This window comes from Salmo salar, chromosome 10 (assembly GCF_965601325.2).
Source record: "Salmo salar chromosome 10, fSalSal1, whole genome shotgun sequence".
Classification (NCBI taxonomy): Eukaryota; Metazoa; Chordata; class Actinopteri; order Salmoniformes; family Salmonidae; genus Salmo; species Salmo salar.
Window position 1 is genome coordinate 86,931,151 of NC_138300.1, and position 27,899 is coordinate 86,959,049.

The 27,899-nt window shown below is 44.0% G+C and overlaps 1 protein-coding gene across 2 annotated transcripts in view; it reads left to right on the top strand.

The window, feature by feature from the left end:
- Positions 1-19,406: 19,406 nt before the first annotated feature.
- Positions 19,407-27,899, top strand: part of LOC106560884 (zinc finger CCCH domain-containing protein 18) — a 38,879-nt gene continuing 30,386 nt past the window's right edge. For both annotated transcript variants that reach the window (XM_045688169.2, XM_082957215.1), the window contains exon 1: positions 19,407-19,589. The gene's annotated coding sequence lies outside the window, so the exon portion shown is untranslated. The remainder of the gene's footprint in view (positions 19,590-27,899) is intronic.

Consider the following 27,899-nt stretch of genomic DNA (forward strand, 5'->3'; position numbering starts at 1 on the left):
TTTTAAACAAATGAGCATTCCATCGATCCGCCTGAAAATAGAAAAATAATTGTAGTTAATTGGAAGAATACTCCTACTAAGGTATCTACCTTTGGAAAGACATGCATTGCTGGACATTGTAGTTTGCTGTTTGTTTGAATGTCGCCATTAGGAGTCAAACAATCGGCTCAACATATGGTGGTTAAACAACACATTATAAACCATCTTTATAGAACACCTGCTACGTGTATATTCTCTGCACTGAACATTACTAACAGGGAAAAATGATAAGCTACCACAGAGAATTATTAAAATGAGACATTTTAGTTTTGCCCAGTATTAGCTAAGCATAATAAATTCCTAAAAAGCATGCCAACGCTTTCCAGACACATTTCCAAAAGGATTCATGTCTAAACAACATACAGTATGTTTACTTGAAGACCACATAAAGCATATCAATATTCAATAGAATATGAATAACCTTAAGCAAAAACAGGTTAAAAGCTTAATGAGTGGGTGAAGTACAATAGAAGATCATATTGTCATATATTCAACACAATATTAATCCAATTCAACAAAAACATCAATATAATTTATACAAATATCAATCCAAAAACCTCATCTCTCCAGAGAATGAGTGTTTCAAATCTGCTTTAGGCTTAGTCAGAGTGCACATTTAGTGAGTGAAAGCCATCCAGACATCTGTTGCTCTTTTCAGTCTCCTTCACTTGTATTTGAAATCTGGCTTTCTCTCCGGAGTACTCTCTCTAATAAATGGAGGTGGAAATTAAGTAATTTAACTGAAGCCCACCATCAATCAGACACCATCCCCCCCCCCCCCCCCCCCCCCCCCCCCACGTCTCACAGTTCTACATTTTCAAATAAAGTCAAATAAAATTGTATTTGTTTTGTCACATGCGCTGGATACAATGGGTGTAGACTTCACTGTGAAATGCCTTCTTACGAGCCCTTCAAAACGATGCAGAGTTAAAAGGCAGATATGTACATTAAAGCAGGGTACATTGACTAGGCATCAGGATAGATAATAATACAAGTAAAATAATGAACAGAGTAGCAGCAGCATATGATGAGTGTAAAAGTGTGTGTGTTTGTGTTGTGTCGGTATGCTTGTGCACTCTTAGAAAAGAGGTTCCAAAAGAGATATTAGGCTGTCCCAATAGGATAAACATTTTTGGTTACAGGTATATCCCATTTGGCTTCCGTGTAGAACTCTCTGTGGAATGGGTTCTATATTGAACCCAAAAGGGTTCTACCTGGAACCAAAAATGTTTCATCAAAAGGTTCTCCTATGGGGACAGCTAAAGAACCCTTTCAGGTATTTCTTTTCTAAGAGTGTGTGTGATGTGTGGGGGGGGGGGGGGGGGTTGTGTGAGTGTATGTGTATATTGTGTGTATATATAGTTTTGTGAGTGTGCTTAGAGTTAGTGCAAGATAGGGTCAGTACAGATAGTGCGAAGCCTGTCCTCCGGTATCGTTTGCCGGAGGGTAGCAGAGTGGACTATGGCTTGGGTGAGTTAAGTCTTTAGCAAGACCAGGGGCCTTCCTCTGACACAGCCTGATATAGAGGTTCTGGATGGCAGTGAGCTTTGCCCCAATGATGTACTGGGTTGTCCGCATCACCGTCTGTAGCGATTTGCGGTCGAGGGTGGTGCATTTGCCATACCAAGCGGTGATGCAGCCATTCAAGATGCTCTCGATTGTACAGCTGTAGAACTTTTTAAGGATCCGAGGGCCCATGCCAAATCTTTTCAGCCTCCTGAGGGGGAAGAGGCGCTGTCGTGCCCTCTTCATGACTGTGCAGTTGTGTGTGGATCATGTTAAGTCCTTAGTGATGTGGATGCCAAGGAACTTGAAGCTCTCGACCTGCTCCACTACAGCCCTGTTGACGTGGATGGTTAACGCCATCGGTTATCAGGCCTACCACCGTTGTGTCGTCAGTAAACTTAAGGATGGTGTTTGAGTCTTGCATGGCCACGCAGTCGTGGGTTAACACGGAGTACAGGAGAGGACTAAGCACACACCACTGAGGGTCCTTCATGTTGAGGGTCAGCATGGCGGAGGTGTTGTTGTTTACCCTCACCACCTGGGCCCGGCCTGTCAGGAAGTCCTGGATCCAGTTGCAGAGGGAGGTGTTCAGTCCCAGGGTCCCCAGCTTGGTGATGAGCTTGGAGGGGACTATGGTATTGAACGCTGAGCTGTAATCTATGAACAGCATTCTCACATAATTATTTCCCCTCTTGTCCAGGTGGGAGTAGGCAGTGTGAAGTGCAACTGGGACAGCGTCATCTGTGGATCTGTTGGGGCTGTATGTGAATTGGAGTGGGTCCAGGTAGATGAGATGATGGTGTTGAGGTATGTCACGACCAGCCTTTCAAAGCACTTAATAATTACAGATATGAGTGCTACAGGGCGATAGTCATTTAGGCAGGTTACCTTGGTTACCTTTAATTATGTTGGGCTGTTTGGCTGAAGCAATTTCATATCATCACTATGCAGAGTGTAGTCCATGAGCCAGAACCCCAAGTTTGGGCCGACGATGTCTCATAGTGATTTTCTTGAAGGTCTATGTCCCTAGACTTGGATCATGTGTCATAGCAGTAAAGCAATGGCAGCTTTCTCTGTTATCACTCTTTCTTTCATCCCTCCAACCCATTCATTTTTTCCCAGTGGTGTAAAATACTTATTAAAAAATACTTTAAAGTACTACTTAAGTCGGTTTTTTTTTGGTGTGTATGTACTGTACTATTTATATTTTTGACAACTTTTACTTTTACTTCACTACATTCCTAAAGAAAATGATGTACCTTTTACTCTATACTTTTTCCCTGCTTAGCAGGAAAGGGAAATGGTCCAATTCACTCACCTATCAAGAGATCATCCATGGTCATCCCTACTGCCTCTGATCTGGTGGACTGACTAAACACAAATGCTTAGTTTGTAGATTATGTCTGCATGTTGTAGTAAGCCCCTGGCTATCCGTAAATAAATAAATAAAGCAAGAGAATTGTGCTGTCTGGTTTGCTGAATATAAGCAATTTTAAATTATTTATACTTTTACTTTTGATACTTAAGCATATCTTTTTTCATTTACTTTGATACTTAAGTATATTTAAAACCAAATACTTTTAGACTTTTACTCAAGTAGTATTTTACGGGGTGACTTTCACTTTTACTTGAATCATTTTCTATTAAGGTATTGTGGTATCCCAGGAGGTCGACCCCGGGAGATGGTAATAGAGGGGAGGTATGTGAGGCGAAGTTGGCTCCCTCTGCTGGGAATACGGGAGCTGGGCACCCCGACACGGACAGCTCTAAGTGGAGGTAATTAGAGGAAAGTGCCAACCAGCCGTGGAGGCCAAATAAAAGGAGCACGGTGGCACTCTGCACGCTCAACCCAACACCCCGTGGTTTACCATATATGGTGGAGAATGCTGCATCCCAGTAGCTTTGGGTGCCGTGGGGTCAAGCGTACGGAGATTACCATGGAGGAGCTGGTGGCTCAGTTCATCCTCAGCCAGCAGAAGCAACAGGCTCTCCAGGAGCAAGCACTGGAGGAGCAGCACCAACAAAACCGCAGAATGGTAGCGGAGGTAGCCCAGTTGAAGTTTGGGAGGGCTCAGGAGTCTGGCCCGAATCAGTTCCTGGTTCAGTTAAGGGAGGAAGATGACGTGGAGTCATATTTGTGCACCTTCGAGAGGACGGCACAGCGGGAAGGATGGCCCAAGCCCAAGTGGGCCAGCCTGTTGGCACCCTACCTCTCTGGGAAGGCCCAGAAGGCCTACTTTGATTTGAACACTGACCAGGCTGCGAATTCTGAGGGACTCAAACGGGAGATACTGAGCCGTTATGGGTTCAATCTCGCACGCCGTGCACAACTGGTCCACAACTGGGCCTTTGACCCCAACCTTTCCCCCCGGGCTCTGGTGAGCGACCTGGTGCGCCTGACCAAGGGCTGGCTACTGACGGAAGTACCGTCCCTCCTGATGCTCGACAAGCTCGTTCTGGATAAATACCTTTGGGCCCTGCCATACGAGATGAAGAAGACGGTGAGCATGCAGAGCCTGGAGGAATTGCTGACCGCGGTGGCAATTCACCAGAACACCAAGGACCTGCTGAGAGGAGACGTGGTGAGGGGGACAAACAACACAAAGAGAGGCGAGGAGCTGAAGGGGGCCCGGACGGAACCAGCCGAGGCTGTGAAGCGGGAGGGGGACCCAAACCGATGTCGGCGGCTGCTGGACCCAGATCAGAGACGCTGTTATGAGTGTGGTGAGCCAGGGGCACCTCGCGTGGAGCTGTCCCGGCCGGGAGGAGGCCATGCCCTCCGCATCCCCCAGCTCTGGGGTAACCCTGATGGCGAGTTACGTCACCTCCTGTTGGGCGCACACCGAGACGGCCCCTCCGATGGTTCCTGTGCGAATCGATGGCATCGACACCAGCACTCTGCTGAACTCCGGCAGCATGGTGACCCTGGCCCACCCGCAGTGGCTCACCCGAGAGGGGAAGGAGGAACCGGGGAACGAGGACTTGACAGTGTCCTGTGTACACGGGGACACGAAGAGGTACCCAACGGTGCCAGTGAGGATAACCACCCCAAGGGGGGAGTGCCAGATGCGCATGGGAGCTGTTCCTAACCTATCCGTGTCCATTCTCCTCGGTCGAGACTGCCCTCTCTTCCAGGCACTGTGGAGGAGGGACCTGGGGAGGCGAGCACACGAGGTAGGAAGAAAAGGAAAAAGGACGGTGGCCTGTGCAACCCAACCCCCACCACGAGAGGTGTCTACTGGGCCCGAGTCGGATCCGGAGGAGGGAGATGACCCCGCTCCGGCAAGCGAGCCGCCGGGCGAGGAAGACCTCAGGCTCCCCTTTATGGAGGTGGAGGCCCTAGACGGACCTCCCGACATGGGAATCCTCACAGGTCAGTTCGAGACGGCCCAGTTAGAAGACCCCAATCTCTAGAACGCTAGGGGCCAGGTGATTGCGGTGGATGGCATACTGTTACCTGGGGTAAGTGATTGGCGCTACCCCCACTTCGCAATCAAGCATAATTTATTGTATCAGGTAGTAAAGCATTATGGGGAGACAAAAGACTTGTTACTCATACCCAGCCAGTATGTTAGGACTGTGTTGCAGCTTGCCCACACCCACCTGCTTGGGGCACACCTGGGGATGGAGAAAATCAGGGAGCGGATCGGGAACCGGTTCCACTGGCCTGGAGTCAAGCACGTCGTGGAGGACTACTGTCGTAGTTGCCCGAAGTGCCAGATCACAGCTCCGAGGTTGCATTATCGAAACTCTTTGGTTCCCTTGCCCATTATAGGAGTGCCATTCGAGCGGGTGGCAATGGATCTGGTGGGTTCGTTGGTGAAGATACATCCTGGTAATCGTGGATTACGCCACCCGGTATCCTGAGGCAATCCCGCTACGCACGGTGGCAGCAAAAGGTATCGCACGGGATCTCTTCCATTTATTTAGCGAGGTGGGTATTCCGCGGGAAATCCTGATGGAACAGGGCACCGCGTTCATGTCTCGTGTGATGAAAGATGTCTGCAATCTGTTACGAATCAAACAGGTGAGGACCAGTGTGTACCATCCACAAACGGATGGGCTGGTGGAATGCTTCAATAAGACCCTAAAACAGATGCTGAAGAAGGTCATCGAGAGAGACTGGAGGAACTGGGACCAGCTGCTGCCCCACCTGATGTTTTTAGTGCGCAAGGTACCCCAAGCATCCACGGGGTTCTCCCCCTTTGAGCTCCTGTATGGCCGTCGGCCCCGCAGGCTGCTGGACCTAGCCAAGGAGGTCTGGGAAGAGCAGCCAACCCCCCCTCCCCTTCGCAGTGTAGTAGAACATGTGGAGGAGATGAGGAAGAGGATGACAGCGATTTGGCCAGTGGTGAGAGAGCACATGGCCCAGGCGCAACGTGCCCAGGAGCGTGTCTACAACCGGGGGGTCCAACCACGAGAGTTCCTACCCGGTGAGAAGGTATTGGTGCTGATCCCTACAACGGAGAGTAAATTCCTGGCTATGTGGCATGGGCCCTACGACATCGTTGAGCGGGTAGTCGACATCAACTATAAGGCCCATCAACCGGGGCGGAGAAAACCCCTCCAGCTTTACCATGTGAACTTACTGAAGAAATGGCACTCACGCGAGGCGCTGTGTGTAACGTGGACCCGGCCACAGCAGGGTCCGCCCTCGGTTGAAGTTGCAATGGGGGAAGATCTCGACCCAACGACAAGAGCTCAGAGAGTTGGTCCAGCGGGATACGGCCGTGTTCTCCGAGGTGCCGGGGCGCACAGATTTCGTGGAACATCAGATCCACACCCGTCCGGGAGAAAAAGTGTGTAAACTGCCATTCCGGATACCAGAAGCCCAGAGGGTGGATGTCCAGCGGGAAGTGACGACAATGCTAGAAATGGGGGTACTGGAGGAGTCCCACAGTGAGTGGTCTAGCCCCATAGTGCTGGTCCTGAAACCGGACGGAACCGTCCGCTTCTGTAATGACTTCCAGGGCCTGAACGAGGTCAGTTAGTTTGATGCCTACTCTATGCCCCGGGTGGACGAACTGATCGGCCGCTTGGGGATGGCGAGGTACGTCAGCACCTTGGACCTGACGAAGGGGTACTGGCAGGTGCCACTGGCAGCGTCCTCCCGTGAAAAGACTGCCTTCTCCACCCCAGGGGGCTAAATCACTACCGGGTTCTGCCTTTTGGGCTCCACGGGGCACCAGCGACCTTTCAGCGACTCATGGACTGCGTCCTGCAGCCGCACAGTGAGTACGCAGCTGCTTATCTGGATGACATCATTGTGCACAGTGACAGTTGGGAGTCACATCTTTGTAGGTTACAGGCCATGGTTGATGCGCTAAGGGATGCAGGCCTGACCGCGAACCCACACAAGTGCAAGCTGGGCTACGCCGAGGTGGAATACCTGGGATATCAGATTGGGAGGGGAAATGTGAAACCCCAAGAATAAAATCGCTGCCATTAGGGGATGGCCGGTCCCCCGAACCAAAAGGCAGGTGAAGTCATTCCTGGGGTTAGCAGGGTACTACAGTAGATGTGTACCTCACTTTGCCGCAATAGCTTCTCCCCTCACAGACTTAACAAAGGCACGACTACCCCAGACGGTGCGATGGACGGAGGACACAGAGGCGGTGTTCCAGGCCCTGAAGGATGCGCTATGTTCGCACCCGGTACTCGTCACCCCGGACTTCTCAAAAAACCTCCTGGCCCAGACAGACGCATCTGACATAGGGGTAGGGGCCGTTTTGTCCCAGGATCAGGAAGGTGAGGAACACCCCATCATGTATGTCAGCAGGAAGCTCCTCCCGGGGAAAAATAAATACTTGATTGTCGAGAAGGAGTGCCTCGCCGTTAAGTGGGCACTGGACACCCTCAAGTATTACCTCCTCGGGGGAAGTTCACCCTAATCACTGACCATGCCCCTTTGTGTGGATGGCAAGAGGTAAGGACACGAATGACCGTGTCACCCGCTGGTTCCTGTCCTTACAGCGATTCTCTTTCTCTGTCATCAACAGGTCGGGGGCCAAGCACGGCAATGCGGACGCCCTATCCAGGAGGGATGCAAACCTAGCCCTGAGCATGCCTCCCTCCCAGTCAGGGCTAAGGGGGTGGGGGGTATCCCAGGAGGTCTACCCCAGGGGATGGTAATAGAGGGGAGGTACGTGAGGCGACGTTGGTTTACCACAGTATCTTTACTTTTACTCAAGTATGACATTTGGGTACTTTTTCCACCACTGATCACCACCATTGGCAAAGTGAGCAAACTTAGGCAGGAAATGCTAACAACGAAGAGTGAGCCATCGTACTCATGCATAAAAAAAAAATATGAAAGAAAAGCATTTTGTAAAGTTAGTGTGGGAGAGGTGGAAAAAGTATTGATTGTTATTGATAATAATGACACACCTCCTGGCATTGACAACTTAGATGGAAATCTACTGAGGATGGTTGCTGACTCTGTCATATCTTTAATCTTAGCCGAAAGGAAAGTCTTTCTCTTCAGGCCTGGAGGTAAGCCAAAGTCATTCTGCTACCCAAGGTTGGTAAAGCAGCCATTACTGTTTCTAACAGCAGACCTTTCAGCTTGATGCCAGTTCTTAGCAAACTGTTGTAAAAAATTGTTTGACCAAATACAATGCTACTTCTCTGTAAATAAATTGTTCAGCATGCTTATAGAGAAAGGCACTCAAAATGCACTGCACTGACACAATTGACTGATGATTGGTTGAAATAAATTCCTAAGAAGACTGTGGGAGCTGTACTGTTAGATTTCAGTGCAGCCTTTAAATATTATTGACCAGATGTTGTTGTTGTGAAAACGTATGTGTTATGGCTTTTCAACCTCTGCCGTATCGTGAATTCAGAGCAATCTATCTAATAGGGTTTTTTTAATGGAAGCTTCTCTAAAGTGTGGTGTACTGTAGGGCAGCTCTCGAGGCCCTCTACTATTTTTTATTTTTACCAATGACCTGCCTCTGGCATTAAACGAAGCATGTGTGTCCCTGTATGCTAATGAAATCACTGAAACCCTTAGAGTTGCAGTCTGTTTTGAAATGGGTGGCCAGTAATAAACTGCCCCTGAACATCTCTAATACTAAGAGCATTGTATTTGCTACAAATCAAGTTCTAGACCTCAGATTAATGATTGGTGTGGCTGTTGAACAAGTTGAGGAGACTAAATTACTTGGTGTTACCTTAGATTATAAACTGTCATGGTCAATTGTTTGCATAGTCAATTTGCACACAGCACTGACACACACACTTACCCCACCAGACATGCCACCAGTGATCTTTTCACAGTCCCCAGGTCCAGAACAAATTCAAGGAAACGTAGAGTATTATACTGAGCCGTGAGTGCATGGAACTCCCTTCCATCTTATATAGCGCAGGTGAACAGCAAACCTGTTTTTTTTTTTTAACTAATAAAGCAACACCTCATGGCACAACGTCTCTCCCCTGTGTGGCCTACTTGTTGTATGTACTGACATGTACAGTACCAGTCAAAAGGTTGGACACGCCTACTCATTCCAGGGTTTTTCATTATTTGTACTATTTTCTACATTGTAGAATAATAGTGAATACATCAAAACTATGAAATAACACAGATGGAATATTGTAGTAATATTAACAACATGTTAATGTTGTTAAATTTATGTAAATTGTAAAGTATTTTGTCTGTAATGTCTTTTCGTTATATGTCGGACCCCAGTAAGACTAATACATCAAATCAAATATCAGTATACATTATAACAAGTTATTGCTCACATATACCCTTTAATCATACAGTTGAGGTGGGAAGTTTACATACACCTTAGAAAAATACATTAAACTCAGTTTTTCACAATTCCTGACATTTAATCCTAGTACAAATTCCCTTTCTTAGGTCAGTTAGGATCACCACTTTATTGTAAGAATGTGAAATGTCAGAATAATAGTACAGAGAATGATTTATTTCAGCTTTTATTTCTTTCATCACATTCCCAGTGGGTCAGAAGTTTACATTCACTCAATTAGTATTTGGTAACATTGCCTTTAAATTGTTTAACTTGGGTCAATCATTTCGGGTTCATTGGCAAACTTCAGACGGGTATGTATATGTGCTTTCTTGAGCAGGGGGACCTTGCGGGCGCTGCAGGATTTCAGTCCTTCACGGCGTAGTGTGTTACCAATTGTTTTCTTGGTGACTATGGTCCCAGCTGCCTTGAGATCATTGACAAGATCCTCCCGTGTAGTTCTGGGCTGATTCCTCACCGTTCTCATGATCATTGTGACTCCACGAGGTGAGATCTTGCATGGATCCCCAGGCCAAGGGAGATTGACAGTTCTTTTGTGTTTCTTCCATTTGCGAATAATCGCACCAACTGTTGTCACCTTCTCACCAAGCTGCTTGGCGATGGTCTTGTGTTGGTTTACAATCTTGTCCCTGACATCCTTGAAGAGCTCTTTGGTCTTGGCCATGGTGGAGAGTTTGGAATCTGATTGATTGATTGCTTCTGTGGACAGGTGTCTTTTATACAGGTAACAAACTGAGATTAGGAGCACTCCCTTTAAGAGTGTGCTCCTAATCTCAGCTCGTTACCTATATAAAAGACACCTGGGAGCCAGAAATCTTTCTGATTGAGAGGGGGTCAAATACTTATTTCCTTCATTAAAATGCAAATCAATTTATAACATTTTTGACATGCGTTTTTCTGGATTTTTGTTGTTGTTATTCTGTCTCTCACTGTTCAAATAAACCTACCATAAAATTATAGACTGATCATTTCTTTGTCAGTGGGCAAACGTACAAAATCAGCAGGGGATCAAATACTTTTTTCCCTCACTGTAAGTGTATGTAAACTTCCGACTTCAACTGTATATCATTGGAAAGATTCAGAGCTATACATCAGACACATTTTTGTTATGTTCAGGTCAACAGAACCTTGACCGTTGAGCTCTAGGATATCATGATACCTTTGATATCTAGGGGCGGCAGGTAGCAGACCGGTTGGGCCAGTAAGCAAAAGGCCGCTGGTTCGAATTGCCAAGCCGACTACGTGAAAAAAATCTGTCTGTGCCCATGAGCAAGGCAGTTAAGATAAGAGCATCTGCTAAATGACAAAAATTGCAAACATGTAAATGATGCTACCTAGATTACGGATAATCTTGAATGAATCGTGAATAATTATGAGTCTGATAGTTAGAGTGTCAAAGACCATACCCCCAAGACATGCTAACTTCTCACCATTACCAATAACAAGGTATGTTACTTGTATGAAATATAATTGTAGAATGCCGAATACAATCTTAACATTTTCATTGTGATGTACAATACACAACCAATTGAGCCAGGTGTGCCAGATATAAAGATGTTAAATTATTTATAGAGCTGTGGTAAGAATGTGCCCAAAAAGCTGTGTGAATTGCAGATTTCTGAATATGTCATAATTGCAACATTTAATCTTCAAACATATAAAAATGTTATCCTATTAACTATTTTCATAAAATGCCAATACGTTTAACCTAGTACCTTGATGATGAGAGCAGCAAACCATTACACATAGTTTGACTCAATTAAGGTGTATTCTTACTATGGGGCCATAGCAGATTGGTCTGTTACTAGAATACTAAAAGTAATATAATTGGCCTCAACTGGCCCAACATTGGATTTTTACTACAATGTAATGGAATGTATGGGGCAGGTTCATAGTCCTCAGTTAAAGGATAACATTGTTAATAATTTGAATCAGCCCATGTTTAAATCCATTTCACATGTTTGAAGATAAAGTATTGCAGTTACGGATTGAAACACATACAGAAATGAGTGATTCGGACAGGTTTTTGGGAACATTCTTACCACAGTTCTGTGAATAATTGAACATCTTTACATATCTGTTGCACTTGGCTCATTTGGTTGTGTATTCTACATCACTATGAACATTTAAAGATATTATTGGGCATGCTACAATTATGGTCATACAAAATTGAGTTGTTTGGCGTTGTTTGGCCTTTGATGGCCCTATTTCTACAAATCTTTTTAAAACCCTGTTCTGGCTGTGTGTGTGAAATGTTGTGCCTCTATCACCAAATTTATAATCCAAAAACATAATCCAAAAACATAGCTACCCAACTACATGGAATTCAATAGTTAATCTTCCGACAATCTAATGTCAATTGGCTATTTTTAAACAATAGTTGTAGCTGATAGCAAAGTTGATTATATATAATTTGAAAGGTAATTTTATGACATTTCAGAACCACTACAAATGTATAAGGGTTTCATTTTTTAAACTATTTATACAGGTAATTATATGTACCCTAGAGTTCAAAGGTCAAGGTTCTGTTGACCTGAACATTCCAAAAATGTGTCTGATGGATAGCTGTGAATCTAAGCTCTCCAATGGTATACTGTACAATTAAAGGGTATACATGAGTAATATCTTGTTCAAAGGAGGCTGGTGGGAGGAGCTATAGGAGGACATGCTAATTGTGATGGCTGGAATGGAATAATGGAAACAAACACATCAAACATACGGAAACCACATGTTTGACTCCAGCCATTACAATGAGCCTGTCCTTGTATAGCTCCCACCACCAGCCTCCTCTGATTTTGTTATATACTGACATTGTTTGTAATAGGGTAAAATTCTTATGGGAAAACTGAATGGGATGGAGGGATGAAAGAAAGTGTGATAACGCAGAGAAAGCTACCATTGCTTCACTGCAATCACACATTTATCAACTTTAGAGACGTTCAAGAAAATCACTATGAAACATCATCGGCCCAAGTGAGCCCAACCAAACCCCCTGGCTCATGGACTACAGATGATTGGAAGAAAAATAATTCTGTATTGTGGTCAGTAGGTCATCATCTACCAGCTGCAGGCTGTTCCTTTAACGAGCTGTTTAATAAACTACTAAGTTTGTCCTTAAAAAAATGGAAGTAAGCCTTATCTGCTAACAACAGATACCTTGCCGTGACTATTACATTTAAAGGCTTTAATTTCATTGTTTCAATTTTGCATATTCATCTAATGACATGCATCTTTACAGTGTTCTCTGCAGTTTGAACTCTCTGCTGCCATCGGTTGCTCTGCTCATCCCTGCGAAACACACAATCGTGAGAGTCATTATTGCTCTGGGCACTGGGCTTCAATTGCCTTGCTGTGTCATGACAAATGGCAACTTTAATTCTGATCGTATTGGAAATGACATGATGGTAACTGAAGTCATGTGATGTGAATTAAGCTGTTGCAGATTTTGTGTCCCCTGACAGTATGGTCATAAATGGAAGAAGCAATTTGGAACTTGTTTGTCAATCTGTCAGTGTTTTTGTGCCTGAGCTTAATAGCAGTATCTGTGACAACAGCATGAGAATCCATGGAGTCCAGTACAAGTTGTTTAAAATAGGTGGCTCGTAGAGGCTTATCACAATCTTAGGGCATCAAGGAGTATTGTCACTTCAAATGTCCAAGTAAATTAACTAAAACAATACTGTCATACGGATCTGCATAATTACTGAAATCAATTACATTAACTAATCATCAAACTCATTAATATATACTCAAACTCATAAATAAATATTCATGTGTCAACATTCAGCATTAACTTTACTGAGAATTAGATGTGATAGGCTTATCAGGTCGTCATGTCTATTTGAGAGACTTATCCACAAAATAATAAACAGCTACAATCTCCCACTACATGTCATTCTCAAATGCATAGCCTATCATACTGTCACCAAAACCCACAAAGATATTCCACAAAACCCTGCTGTAGCGGCATCTTCCAGAGATGATTAATAATTAGTGGTGAATTTTGCAGGAAAATTGCAGTGAAGTATTAGGCAAACAATGTAAATGAATTATGCCGTTAATAACTTTGATCCCTTGCACGTCTCTGGCACTAGTCCACCACAACATTTGCGCACCTACCTTATATCCATTCTTGATGATTGATGTGCATGGACACACTTCCCCCAATTTCTTGTTTCTTCAGATTATTTTCAGCTCTGTTATTCACCTTGAATACTGTGTAGCTAATAACTGTTTCTGTTGTCTAAGAGAATTTACAGTCTCGCGGACCAGCAATGAGGCTATGATGCGCCTTCACAGCCTCTTCAACGTTCTAAGTACCGCATGCTTTCATCATGGCTCATGTCTCCCCCTTGCGTTGAACTGCTGCCCAAGTGTTGTCATTCACATAGCCTAGGCTACTACTGTTCTTCCATCTTTCACTTGCATTAAACTGGACCCAATTTATGGCGTTTTGTTAATCATTAACCCCTGTAATCCTAAAATATGCTGTTCTGCATGCAGGAATACAGACTCCTATAGATAATTCAGCCAGTCATCAAGGCCTACAATTATTTTTGACTCAGCTATGGAGGCTTTCTTACAGGGTTCCGTTATTCTGATGGTAATCACTAGCTTGTAGCCTACAATGTACATTATTCCCTAAAATTAACACAGCAGGTCTAGCCCTGCAACTCATCTTCACAAGTCCATCACCTATGGGACAGCACATCCCACTCAAATCAAATCGTATTTGTCACATGCGCCGAATACAAGAGGTGTAGACCTTACAGTGAAATGCTTACTTACAAGCCCTTAACCAACAATGCAGTTTTGAAAAAAAATGGTTTTATTTAACCTGTTGGGGCTAGGGGGCAGTATTTGCACGGCCGGATAAAAAACATACCCGATTTAAACTGGTTACTACTCTTGCCCAGAAACGAGAATATGCATATAATTAGTAGATTTGGATAGAAAACACTCTAAAGTTTCTAAAACTGTTTGAATGGTGTCTGTGAGTATAACAGAACTCATATGGCAAGCCAAAACCAGAGAAGATTCCATACAGGAAGTGCCCTGTCTGACAATTTGTTCTCCTTCTGTGGCATCTCTATCGAAAATACAGCATCTCTGCTGTAACATGACATTTTCTAAGGCTTCCATTGGCTCTCAGAAGGCGCCAGAAAGTGTAATGGGGTGTCTGCAGTCTCTGGGCGAAGTACAGCAGCTCTGTTTGTGAGTGGTCAGCCTGGGGACAGTGACACTGGGGATGTGCGTTCATGAGAATTATCATTTTTTTTTTAAACAGCGTTTGACATGCTTCGAAGTACGGTAATGGAATATTTTGACATTTTTTGTCACGAAATGCGTTCGCGCGTCACCCTTCGGATACTGACCTGAACGCACAAACAAAACGGAGCTATTTCAATATAACTATGGATTATTTGGAACCAAAACAACATTTGTTGTTGAAGTAGGAGTCCTGGGAGTGCATTCTGACGAAGAACAGCAAAGGTAATCCAATTTTTCTTATAGTAAATCTGAGTTTGGTGAGGGCCAAACTTGGTGGGTGTCAAATTAGCTAGCAATGATGTCCGGGCTATGTACTCAGAATATTGCAAAATGTGCTTTCGCCGAAAAGCTATTTTAAAATCTGACACCGCGATTGCATAAAGGAGTTCTGTATCTATAATTCTTAAAATAATTATGTATTTTGTGAACGTTATTCATGAGTAATTTAGTAAATTCACCGGAAGTTTGCGGTGGGTATGCTAGTTCTGAACATCACATGCTAATGTAAAAAGCTGGTTTTTGATATAAATATGAACTTGATTGAACAAAACATGCATGTATTGTATAACATAATGTCCTAGGAGTGTCATCTGATGAAGATCATCAAAGGTTAGTGCTGCATTTAGCTGTGGTTTTGGTTTTTGTGACATATATGCTTGCTTTGAAAATGGCTGTGTGATTATTTTTGGCAGGGTACTCTCCTGACATAATCTAATGTTTTGCTTTTGCTGTAAAGCCTTTTTGAAATCGGACAATGTGGTTAGATTAACGAGAGTCTTGTCTTTTTTCTAGGATTAAATATCAGGAATTGTGAAAAACTGAGTTTCAATGTATTTTTCTAAGGTGTATGTAAACTTCCCACTTCAACTGTAAACTCAGCAAAAAAAGAAACGTCCTCTCACTGTCACCTGCATTTATTTTCAGCAAAATTAACATTGGTAAATATTTGTATGAACATTACAAGATTCAACAACAGAGACGTAAACTGAATAAGTTACACAGACATGTGACTAACAGAAATTGAATAATGTGTCCCTGAACAAAGGGGGGTGGGGGGGTCGAAATCAAAAGTAACAGTCAGTATCTGGTGTGGCCACCAGCTGCATTAAATACTGCAGAGCATCTCCTTCTCAAGGACTGCACCAAATTTGCCAGTTCGTGGTGTGAGATGTTACCCCACTCTTCCACCAAGGCACCTGCAAGTTCCCGGACATTTCTGGGGGGAATGGCTCTAGCCCTCACACTCTGATCCAACAGGTCCCAGACACGCTCAATGGAATTAAGATCCGGGCTCTTCGCTGGCCAGGGCAGAACACTGTCTTGCAGGAAATCACGCACAGAACGAGCAGTATGGCTGGTGGCATTGTCATGCTGGAGCGTCATGTCAGGATGAGCCGACAGGAAGGGTACCACATGAGGGAGGAGGATGTCTTCCCTGTAACGCACAGTGTTGAGATTGCCTGCAATGACAACAAGCTCTGTCCGATGATGCTGTGACACACCACCCCAGACCATGACGGACCCTCCACTTCCAAATCGATCCTGCTCCAGAGTACAAGCCTCGGTGTAACGCTCATTCCTTCGACGATAAACGCGATTCTGACCATCACCCCTGATTGGACAAAACCACGACTCGTCAGTTAAGAGCACTTATTGCCAGTCCTGTCTGGTCCAGCGACGGTGGGTTTGTGCCCATAGGCGACGTTGTTGCTGGTGATGTCTGGTGAGGACCTGCCTTACAACAGGCCTACAAACCCTCAGTCCAGCCTCTCTCAGCCTATTGCGGACAGTCTGAGCATTGATGGAGGAATTGTGCGTTCCTGGTGTAACTCAGGCAGTTGTTGTTGCCATCCTGTACCTGTCCCGCAGGTGTGATGTTCAGATGTACCGATCCTGTGCAGGTGTTGTTACACATGGTCTGCCACTGCGAGGACGATCTGCTGTCTGTCCTGTCTCCCTGTAGCGCTGTCTTAGGCGTCTCACTGTACGGTCATTGCAATTTATTTCCCTGGCCACATCTGCAGTCCTCATGCCTCCTTGCAGCATGCCTAAGACACATTCACGTAGATGAGCAGGGACCCTGGGCATCTTTCTTTTGATGTTTTTCAGAGACAGTAAAAAGGCCTCTTTAGTGTCCTAAGTTTTCATAACAGTGACATTAATTGCTGTTCGTGTCTTAACGACCGTTCCACAGGTGCATGTTCATTAATTGTTTATGGGTCATTGAACAAGCATGGGAAACATTGTTTAAACCCTTTGCAATGAAGATCTGTGAAGTTATTTGGATTTTTAACAATTATCTTTGAAAGACAGGGTCCTGAAAAAGAGATGTATTTTTTTGCTGAGTTTATATATTTTTTTAACCTTTATTTAACTAGACAAGTCAGTTAAGAACAAATTCTTATTTACAATGACGGCCTACCAAATGGCAAAAGGCCTCCTGCGGGGACGGGGGCCTGGGATTAAAAAGAAATAAAAATAAATACAATATAAATAGGACAAAACACACATCACAACAACAGAGACAACACAACACTACATAAAGACAGACCTAAGACAACAACATAGCAAGGCAGCAACACATGACAACACAGCATGGTAGCAACACAACATGGTAGCAGCACAAAACAAAGTACAAAAATTATTGGGCACTGACAACAGCACAAAGGGCAAGGTAGAGGCAACAATACATCACACAAAGCAGCCACAACTGTCAGTAAGAGTGTCCATGATTGAGTCTTTGAATAAAGATATTGAGATAAAACTGTCCAGTTTGAGTGTTTGTTGCAGTTCGTTCCAGTCGCTAGCTGCAGCGAATTGAAAAGAGGAGCAACCTAGGGATGTGTGTGCTTTGGGGACCTTTAACAGAATGTGACTGGCAGAACGGGTGTTGTATGTGGAGGATGAGAGCTGCAGTAGATATCTCAGACATGGGGGAGTGAGGCCTAAGAGGGTTTTATAAATAAGCATCAACCAGTGGGTCTTGCGATGGGTATACAGAGATGACCAGTTTACAGAGGAGTATAGAGTGCAGTGATGTGTCCTATAAGGAGCATTGGTGGCAAATCTGATGGCCGAAAGGTAAAGAACATCTAGCTGCTCGAGAGCACCCTTACCTGCCGATCTATAAATTATGTCTCTGTAATCTGCGGGGGGTGGCAGGTAGCCTAGTGGTTAGAGTGTTGGAATACTAACCAGAAGGTTGCAAGATCAAATCCCCAAGGTAAAATTCTGTCATTCTGCCCCTGAACAAGGCAGTTAACCCACTGTTCCTAGGCTGTCATTGAAACTAAGAAATTGTTCTTAACCGACTTGCCTAGTTAAATAAAGGTAAAATGGCCATCTGTCGGTAGGATGGCCATCTGAATCAGAGTTAGTTTAGCAGCTGGGGTGAAAGAGGAGTGATTATGATAGAGAAAACCAAGTCTAGATATAACTTTTGCCTGCAGCTTTGATATGTGCTTAGAGAAGGACAGTGCACCGTCTATCCATACTCCCAAGTACTTGTATGAGGTGACTACATCAAGCTCTAAACCCTCAGAGGTAGTAATAACACCTGTGGTTTGAGGGGCATTCTTCTTACCAAAACACATGACCTTTGTTTTGGTGTTCAGAACAAGGTTAAGGGTAGGGAAAGGCTAAACCAAATATTAAAATAGGATATAGAAAGATAACCCAGATGAACAAATAGGTCAAATATCTTTAACACCACCATCCTCGTAAAACAAGGTTAAACCACATGACCTTTGTTTTGGAGGTATTCAGAACAAGGTTAAGGGTAGAGAAAGCTTGTTGAACACTAAGAAAGCTTTGTTGTAGAGCATTTAGCACATTATCCGGGGAGGGGCCAGCTGTATCATCTGCATATAAATGGATAAGAGAGCTTCCTACTGCCTGAGCTATGTTGTGATGTAAATTGAGAAGAACGTGGGGCCTAGGATCGAGCCTTGGGGTACTCCCTTGATGACAGGCGATGTAATTTACAAAATAGCCTCCAACACTCTACTTAGCAAATTGGATGCAGTCTATCACAGTGCCATCCGTTTTGTCACCAAAGCCCCATATACTACCCACCACTGCGACCTGTATGCGCTCGTTGGCTGGCCCTCACTTCATATTCATCACCAAACCCACTGGCTCCAGGTCATCTATAAGTCTTTGCTCGGTAAAGCCCCGCCTTATCTCAGCTCACTGGTCACCATAGCAGCACCCACTCGTAGCACGCGCTGCAGCAGGTATATTTCACTGGTCACCCCCAAAGCCACCCCCTCCTTTGGCCGCTTTCTTTCCAGTTCTCTGCTGCCAATGACTGGAACGAACTGCAAAAATCACTGAAGCTGGAGACTCATATCTCCCTCACTAACTGTAAGCACCAGCTGTCAGAGCAGCTCACAGATCACTGCACCTGTACATAGCCCATCTGTAAATAGCCCATCCAACAACCTCATCCCCATACTGTTATTTGTTTGTTTATTTTTCTCCTTTGCATTTATTGCCTTACCTCCCTTATCCTACCTCATTTGCACACACTGTATATAGACTTTTTATATTGTATTATTGACTGTATGCTTGTTTATCCCATGTGGAACTCTGTTGTTGTTTGTGTCGCACTGCTTTGCTTTATCTTGGCCAGGTCGCAGTTGTAAATGAGAAGTTGTTCTCAACTAGCCTTAAATAAAGGTGAAATAAATTAAAAATAAAAAAATCATTGCGGAGTGTTTTTTGTTTAGACGTTATTAAAGTCAAGTTTAATATTGAGCGCACGGTGGCGCCAAAGCACAATAACGTTGCCCGTTTATGGCTTAAGCTGACAGTGTCGTATTTTGATGACGTCACTGCAATGGCCGCTCTCACTGTATCGTGTAGGTTTTTTTTATTTCCTCCAGCATAGCAGCTAAATAACCATACCATTATTTATTGTAGAGCCTCAGACAAAGAGGAAGAGAGACGGGGTTGTTCTTAACGCCGCCTGTCTTCAACGAGGTTCAGGTTGGAAAGGTGACTGAAAATATTTCAAGTTTATCTAGCTAACGTTACTGGTGTTTGTAGGGGGAGGGTTGCATTGTTAATTGAACAGACAAGCATGCTTCGATAGCAGACCAGAAAGTGGTATTTTGCGTGTATAAAGTTGCTTTTCAGTTGTATGGGTTGGTTAAACCTTTGTTTAACTCATTGTGGCATCTCCTAAATACAAATCAGACGTTAGCCTCTTGTCTGGTATAGCCCTCGCAGTTTTCGGGCCTGCTTCACCCGGTAACTAGCTAACGTTAGCATTGTTGTTGTAAGCTAACGAGACATCTTTTCGTCCTACTGCGCTGAAGTTGCCTCTTAATTCGCTTATCTATCTAGCTACGACATTGTTATACTATAAACAGAGTCCCCCAGTTTTAATATGAGAATTGTGTTGAAGGCAGCTATGATCACCTGCTCTAGTTGAAACATAACTAGTTAACGTTCGCTAGCTAGCGAACGTTCGCTAGGTAACTTACCAATAAAATGTTATTTGATTTAAAATATCAATATGTAATTATTTCTGACAGACTTACTGACCTGCGCTATTCTCGAGATATGGCAGATGCACTCCCTACATGCATGTATCTTATTGCGAACTTTGTAGCCATATGCAATCAGATAACTAGCTCAAATTCGCGCTTTGACGACTTCCATCGAGAAATGGATTGACTCCCTATATTGATAATTTAAATGAAATCACATTTTCTTGGTCACATACAGTACCAGTCAAGTTGACACCTACTCATTTAAGGGGTTTTATTTTCACTACATTGTAGAATAGTGGACAAACTATGAAATAACACATGGAATCATGTAGTAACCAAAAAAAGAAATCAAAACATATTTTAGATTCTTCAAAGTAGCCACCGTCTTCCTTGACAGCTTTGCACACTCTTGGCATTCTTTCCACCATCTTTACCTGAAATGCTTTTCCAACTGTCTTGAATGAGTTCCCACATGCTAAGCACTTGTTGGCTACATTTCCTTCGCTCTGCTGTCCAACTCATCCCAAACCATCTCAATTGGGTTGAGGTCAGGTGATTGTGGAGACCAGGTCATCAGATGCATCACCCTCCTTCTTGGTCAAATAGACCTTACGCTGCCTGGTGTTGTAAAAACAAATGATAGTCCCACTAAGCGCAAACCAGATGGGATGGCGGATCACTGCAGAATGCTGTGGTAGCCCTGCTGGTTTAGTGTGCCTTGAATTCTAAATAAATCACTGACAGTGTCACCAGCAAAGCACCATCACTCCACCTCCATGCTTCATGCTGGGAACCAAAAATCTGAACTTTGGACTCATCAGACCAAAGGATAGGTTTCCACTGGTCTAATGCCTGTTGCTCGTGTTTCTTGGCCCAAGCAAGTCTTCTTAATATTGGTGTCCTTTAGTAGTGGTTCCTTTGCTATAATTTAACCATGAAGGCCTGATTAACGCGGTCTCCTGTGAACAGTGGATGTTGAAAAGTGTCTGTTATTTGAACTTTGTGAATCATTTACTTGGGCTGCAATTCTTGAGGCTGGTAACTCTAATGAACTTACCCTCAGCAGCAGAGGTAACTCTGGGTCTTTCTTTCCTGTGGCGGTCCTCATGAGCCAGTTCCATCATATTTCTTGATGGTTTTTGCGACTGCACTTGAAGAAACTTTCAAAGTTCTTAATTTTTGATATTGACTGACCTTCATGTCTTAAAGAATGGACTGTTTCTCATCGCTAATTTGAGCTGTTGTTGCCATAATATGGACTTGGTCTTTTACCAAATAGGGCTCTCTTCTGTATAGCACCCCAACTGATTGGCTCAGATGCATTAAGAAGGAAAGAAATACCACAAATTAACTTTTAACAAGGCATACCTGTTAATTGAAATGCATTCCAGGTGACTACCTCATGAGACTTGTTGAGAGAATGCCAGGAGTGTGCAAAGCTGTCATCAAGGCAAAGGGTGGCTGCTTTGATGAATGTCAAATATAAAATATATTTTGGTTACTACATGATTCCATATGTGTTATTTCATAGTTTTGATGTCTTCACTATTATTCTACAATGTAGAAAATAGTAAAAAATAAATAAAAACACTTGAATGAGTAGGAGTGTCCAAACTTTTGACTGGTACTGTATACTGAACAAAAATATAAACCCAACATGAAACAATTAATGATTTTACTGAGTTCATATAAGGAAATGAGTCCATGTTCTGTTAAAATCTCCACCCGGCACAGCCAGAAGAGGACTGGCCACCCCTCATAGCCTGGTTCCTATCTAGGTTTCTTCCTAGGTTTTGGCCTTTCTCGGGAGTTTTTCCTAGCCGATGTGCTTCTACACCTGTATTGCTTGCTGTTTGGGGTTTTAGGGTTTCTGTACAGCACTTTGAGATATCAGCTGATGTAAGAAGGACTATATAAATACATTTGATTTGAACTAAATTCATTAGGCCCTAATCCATGGTTTTCACATAACTGGGCAGGGGTGCAGTCATGGGAGGACATAGGCACACCAACTTGGGAGCTAGGCCCTGTCAATCAGAATTACTGACTGACATATGGGCCTAGCTCCCAAGTGAGTGGGCCTATGGCTGCGCCCAGTTTCATCAGCTGTCCGGGTAGTTGATCTCAGTCGATCCCGCAGGTGAAGAAGCTGGATGTGGAGGTCCTGGGCTGGCGTGGTTACACGTGATCTGCGATTGTGAGGCCGGTTGGACGTACTGCCAAATTCTCTAAAATTATGTAGGAGGTGGCTTAAGGTCGAGAAATTAACATTCTATTCTCTGGCAAAAGCTCTGGTGGACATTCCTGCAGTCAACATGCCAGTTGCACGCTCCCTCAACTTGAGACATCTTTGGCATTGTGTTGTGTGACGACAACTGCACATTTTATAGCGTCCTTTTATTGTCCCCAGCACAAGGTGCACCTGTGTAATGATCATGCTGTTTAATCAGCTTATTGATATGCCACACCTGTCGGGTGGGAAAAAAGTATCTTGGCCAAGGAGAAATGCTCACTAACTGTGAGTAAACAAATTTGTGCACAAAATTGGAGTGAAATATGGAACATTTCTGGGATCTTTTATTTCAGCTCATGAAACATGGGACCAACACTTTTTACATGTTGCATTTATATATTTTTTCTCTCCGTATATTTATCAGATGTTATTGCAGGTGTATCAAAATGTTTGTGATCCTAGCTCCAACAGTGCAGTAATATCTAACGATACACACTAATGTAAAATAATGGAATTTAGAAGTATTAGGACGCGCAATGTCGGAGTCAGGACTATGTATATGTACAGTTGAAGTCGGAAGTTTACACACACCTTAGCCAAATACATTTAAACTGTTTTTCACAATTCCTGACATTTAATCCTAGTAAAAATTCCCGGTCTTAGGTCACTTAGGATCGCCACTTTATTGTAAGAATGTCAGAATAATAGTAAAGAGTGATTTATTTCAGCTTTTATTTCTTTCAGCACATTCCCAGTGGGTCAGAAGTTTACATACACTCAATTAGTACTTGGTAGCATTGCCTTTAAATTGTTTAACTTGGGTCAAACATTTTGGGTAGCCTTCCACAAGCCTCCCACAATAAGTTGGGTGAATTTTGGCACATTCCTCCTGACAGAGCTGGTGTAACTGAGTCAGGTTTGTAGTAATCCTTGCTCGCACACGCTTTTTCCGTTCTGCCCACAAATCTTCTATGGGATGGAGGTCAGGGCTTTGAGATGGTCACTCCAATACCTTGACTTTGTTGTCCTTGAGCCAATTTGCCACAACTTTGGAAGTATGCTTGGGGTCATTGTCCATTTGTAAGACCCATTTGTGACCAAGCTTTAACTTCCTGACTGATGTCTTGAGATGTTGCTTCAATATATCCACATAATTTTCCTCCCTCATGATGCCATCTATTTTGTGAAGTGCACCAGTCCCTCCTGCAGCAAAGTACCCCCACAACATGATGCTGCCACCCCCGTGCTTCACGGTTGGGATGGTGTTCTTCGGCTTGCAAGCCTCCCCCTTTTTCCTCCAAACACAACGATGGTCATTATGGCCAAACAGTTCTATTTTTGTTTCATCAGACCAGAGGACATTTCTCCAAAAAGTACGATCTTTGTCCCCGTGCAGTTGCAAACTGTAGTCTGGCTTTTTTATGGCGGTTTTGGAGCAGTGGCTTCTTCCTTGCTGAGCGGCCTTTCAAGTTATGTCGAGATAGGACTCGTTTTACTATGGATATATATACTTTTGTACCTGTTTCCTCCAGCGTCTTCACAACGTCCTTTGCTGTTGTTCTGGGATTGATTTTCATTTTTCGCACTAAAGTACATTCATCTCTAGGAGACAGAACGCGTCTCCTTCCTGAGCGGTATGATGGCTGCGTGGGTCCATGGTGTTTATACTTGCGTACTATTGTTTGTACAGATGAACATGGTACCTTCAGGCGTTTGGAAATTGCTCCCAAGGATGAACCAGACTGGTGGAGGTCTACAAACTTTTTTCTGGGGTCTTGGCTGATTTATTTTGATTATCCCATGATGTCAAGCAAAGTGGCACTGAGTTTGAAGGTAGGCCTTGAAATGCATCCACAGGTACACCTCCAATTGACTCAAATGATGTCAATTAGCCTATCAGAAGCTTCTAAAGCCATGACATCCTTTTCTGGAATTTTCCAAGCTGTTTAAAGGCACAGTCAACTTTGTGTATGTAAACTTCTGACCCACTGGAGTTGTGATACAGTGAATTATAAGTGCAATAATCTGTAAACAATTGTTGGAAAAATTACTTGTGTCATACACAAAGTAGATATCCTAACAGACTTGCCAAAACGTTGGTTTGTTTACAAGAAATGTGTGGAGTGGTTGAAAAACAAGTTTTAATGACTCTAACCTAAGTGTATGTAAACTTCCGACTTCAACTGTGTGTGGTGGGAAGTATGGACATTATGGACAGTATATGAATATAATATGTAGTAGAAGAGTGGTATATGTACAGCAGTAGTTATACAGTGCATTCGGAATGTATTCAGACCCCTTCCCTTTTTCTACATTTTCATACATTACAGCCTTATTCCAAAAAGGATGACATAAATACAAATCCTCATCAATCTACACACAATACCCTACAATGACGAAGCGAAAACAGGTTATTAGAAATGTTTGCTAATTTATGTACATAAGTATTCAGATCCTTTGCTATAAGACTTGAAATTGAGCTCAGGTGCATCCTGTGTCCATTGATCATCCTTGAGATGTTTCTACAACTTGATTGGCGGCCAACTGTGGCGAATTCAATTGGTTGAAAAAGAAAAGGAGAGCTGCACACCCTAGGAGCTCAGATGCTATAATTAAATAACCTAATATCCAATGTTTCGACAGACAAGCTGTTTTCATCAGGGTATTTCAATTCATTGGACATGATTTGGAAAGGCACACACCTGTCTATATAAAGGTCCCACAGTTGATAGTGCATGTCAGAGCAAAAACCAAGCCATGAGGGCAAATGAATTGTCTGTAGAGCTCCGAGACATGATTGTATTGAGACACAGATCTGGGGAAGTGTACCAAAAAATGTCTGCAGCATTGAAGGTCCCCAAGAACACAGTGGACTCCATCATTCTTAAATGGAAGAAGTTTGGAACCACCAAGACTTTTCCTAGAGCTAGCCGACCATCCAAAATCGAGTAATCAGGGGATAAGGGCCTTGGTCAGGGAGGTGACCAAAAACCCGATGGTCACTCTGACAGAGCTTTAGAGTTCCTCTGTGGAGATGGGAGAACCTTCCAGAAGGACAACCATCTCTGCAGCACTCCATCAATCAGGCCTTTATGGTAGAGTGGCCAGACAGATGCCACTCCTCAGAAAACGTTACATGACAGCCCGCTTAGAGTTTTCCAAAAGGCACCTAAAGGACTCTCAGATCCTCTGGTCTTATGAAACCAAGATTCAACTCTTTAGCCTGAATGCCAAGCATCACATCTGGAGGACACCGGTCACCATCCCTACGGTGAAGCATGGTGGTGGCAGCATCATGCTTTGAGGATCTTTTTCAGCAGCAGGGACTAGTCAGGATCGAGGGAAATATGAATTGAGTGAATTAAAGCTCCAGAGCGCTCGGACTGGGGGCGAAGGTTCACCTTCCAACAGGACAACGACCCGAAGCACACAGCCTAGACAATGCAGGAGTGACTTCGGGGCAAGTCCCTGAGTGGCCCAGACAGAGCCTGGACATGAACCCGATCTAACGTTTTTGAAGAAAACTGAAAATAGCTGTGCAGCAACTCTCCTCATCCAACCTGACAGAGCTTGAGAGGATCTGCAGAGAAGAATGGGAGAAACTCCCCAAATACAGGTGTGCCAAGCTTGTAGTGTCATACCCAAGAAGACTCAATGCTGTAATCACTGCCAAAGGTGCTTCAACAAAGTACTGAGTAAAGGGTCTGAATACTTATGTAAATGTAAAATTTCATTTGCAAAAATTTCTAATAACCAGTTTTTACTTTGTCATTATGGGGTATTATATGTAGATTGATGAGGAAAGTAAACTATTTAATACATTTTAGAATGGAAGAATGGAATAGAAGAGTTTGAATGCTTATGTAAATGTGATATTTCAGTTTGTTGACATTTTGCAAAATTATTACAAATAAACAAAAACAAAAAACATTTTTGCTTTGTCATTATGGGGTATTGTGTGTAGATTGATAAGGGGGGGAAAATATTTAATCCATTTTAGAATAAGGCCATAACGTAACAAAATGGAAAAAGTCGAGGGGTCTGAATACTTTCCGAGTGCACTGTATAGGATAGGCCTTGACTAGAATACAGTACATTCTTATGAAGTGGGTAAAACAGTATGTAAACATTATTAAAGTGACCCGTATTCCATTACTATGTACATAGGGCAGCAGCCTCTAAGGTGCATGTTAGAGTAACTGGGTGCTAGCTGGCTAGTGACAGTGACTAAAGTTCAGGGCAGGGTACTGAATGGAGGCCGGCTAGTGGTGACTATTTAACAGTCCGATGGCCTTGAGATAGAAGTTGTTTTTCAGCCTCTCGGTCCCAGCTTTGATGAACCTGTACTGGCCTTCTGCATGGTACCGAGGTAAACAGGCTAAGGCTTAAGTCCTTGATAATCTGTGACACTGGGTGCTGTAGATGTCCGGTAGAGCAATGTTCCCCCGGTGATGCGTTGGGTAGACCAGGTGGTAAAGCCCGACAGGATGCTCTCAATGGCGCATCTGTAAAGGTTTGATGGTTTTAGGGGCCATGCTGAATTTATTCAGCCTCCTGAAGTTGAAGAGGCGCTGTTGTGCCTTCTTTACCCCCATTGTCTGTGTGGGTGGACCATTTCAGATTGTAAGTGACGTGTACGTCGAGGAACTTTAAGCTTTTCAATTCATCCACTTCGGCTCATCGATGTGGTTGGGGGCATGCTCCTCTTCTGTCTCCTAAAATCCATAATCAGCTCCTATGTTTTGTTGACGTTGAAGGAGAGGTTATTTTCCTGGCACCACTCCGCCAGGGCCCTCACCATCTCCCTGTAGGCTGTCTCGTCGTCGTTGGTAATCAGGCATACCACTATTATTGTCTGCAAACTTGATGATTGAGTTGGAGGCGTGCATGGCCACACAGTCATGGGTGAACAGGGAGTACAGGAGGGAGCTGAGCACGCACCCTTGTGGGGCCCCTGTGGTGAAGATCAGCGGAGTGGAGATGTTGTTGCTTACCTTCACCACTTGGGGGCGGCCTGTCGGGAAGTACAGGGCCCAGTTGCACAGGGCAGGGTTGAGACCCAGGGCCTAAAGCTTGATGTTGAGTTTGTTAGGGTACTATGGTGTTGAAGGCTGAGCTGTAGTCTATGAACAGCATTCTTACATAGGTATTCCGCTTGTCCAGATGGGATAGGGCTGGGTGCAGTGTGATGATGATTGCGTCATCTGTGGATCTGTTGGGGCGGTATGCAAATTCCAGTGTGTCTAGGGTGTTGTAAGGTGGAGGTGATATGATCCTTAACTAGTCTCTCAAAGCACTTCATGATGACAGAAGTGAGTGCTAAGGGACAATAGTCGTTTACTTCAGTTACCTTCGCTTTCTTGGGTACAGGAACAATGGTGGACATCTTAAAGCAAGTGCGGACAACAGACTGGGATAGGGATTGAATACGTCCGTAAGTACTCCAACCAGCTGGTCTGCGCATGCTCTGACGCGGCTAGAGATGCCGTCTGAGCCGGCAGCCTTGCGAGGGTTAACACGCTTAAATGTCTTACTAATGTCGGCCACAGAGAACGAGAGCTCACAGTCCACGGGAGC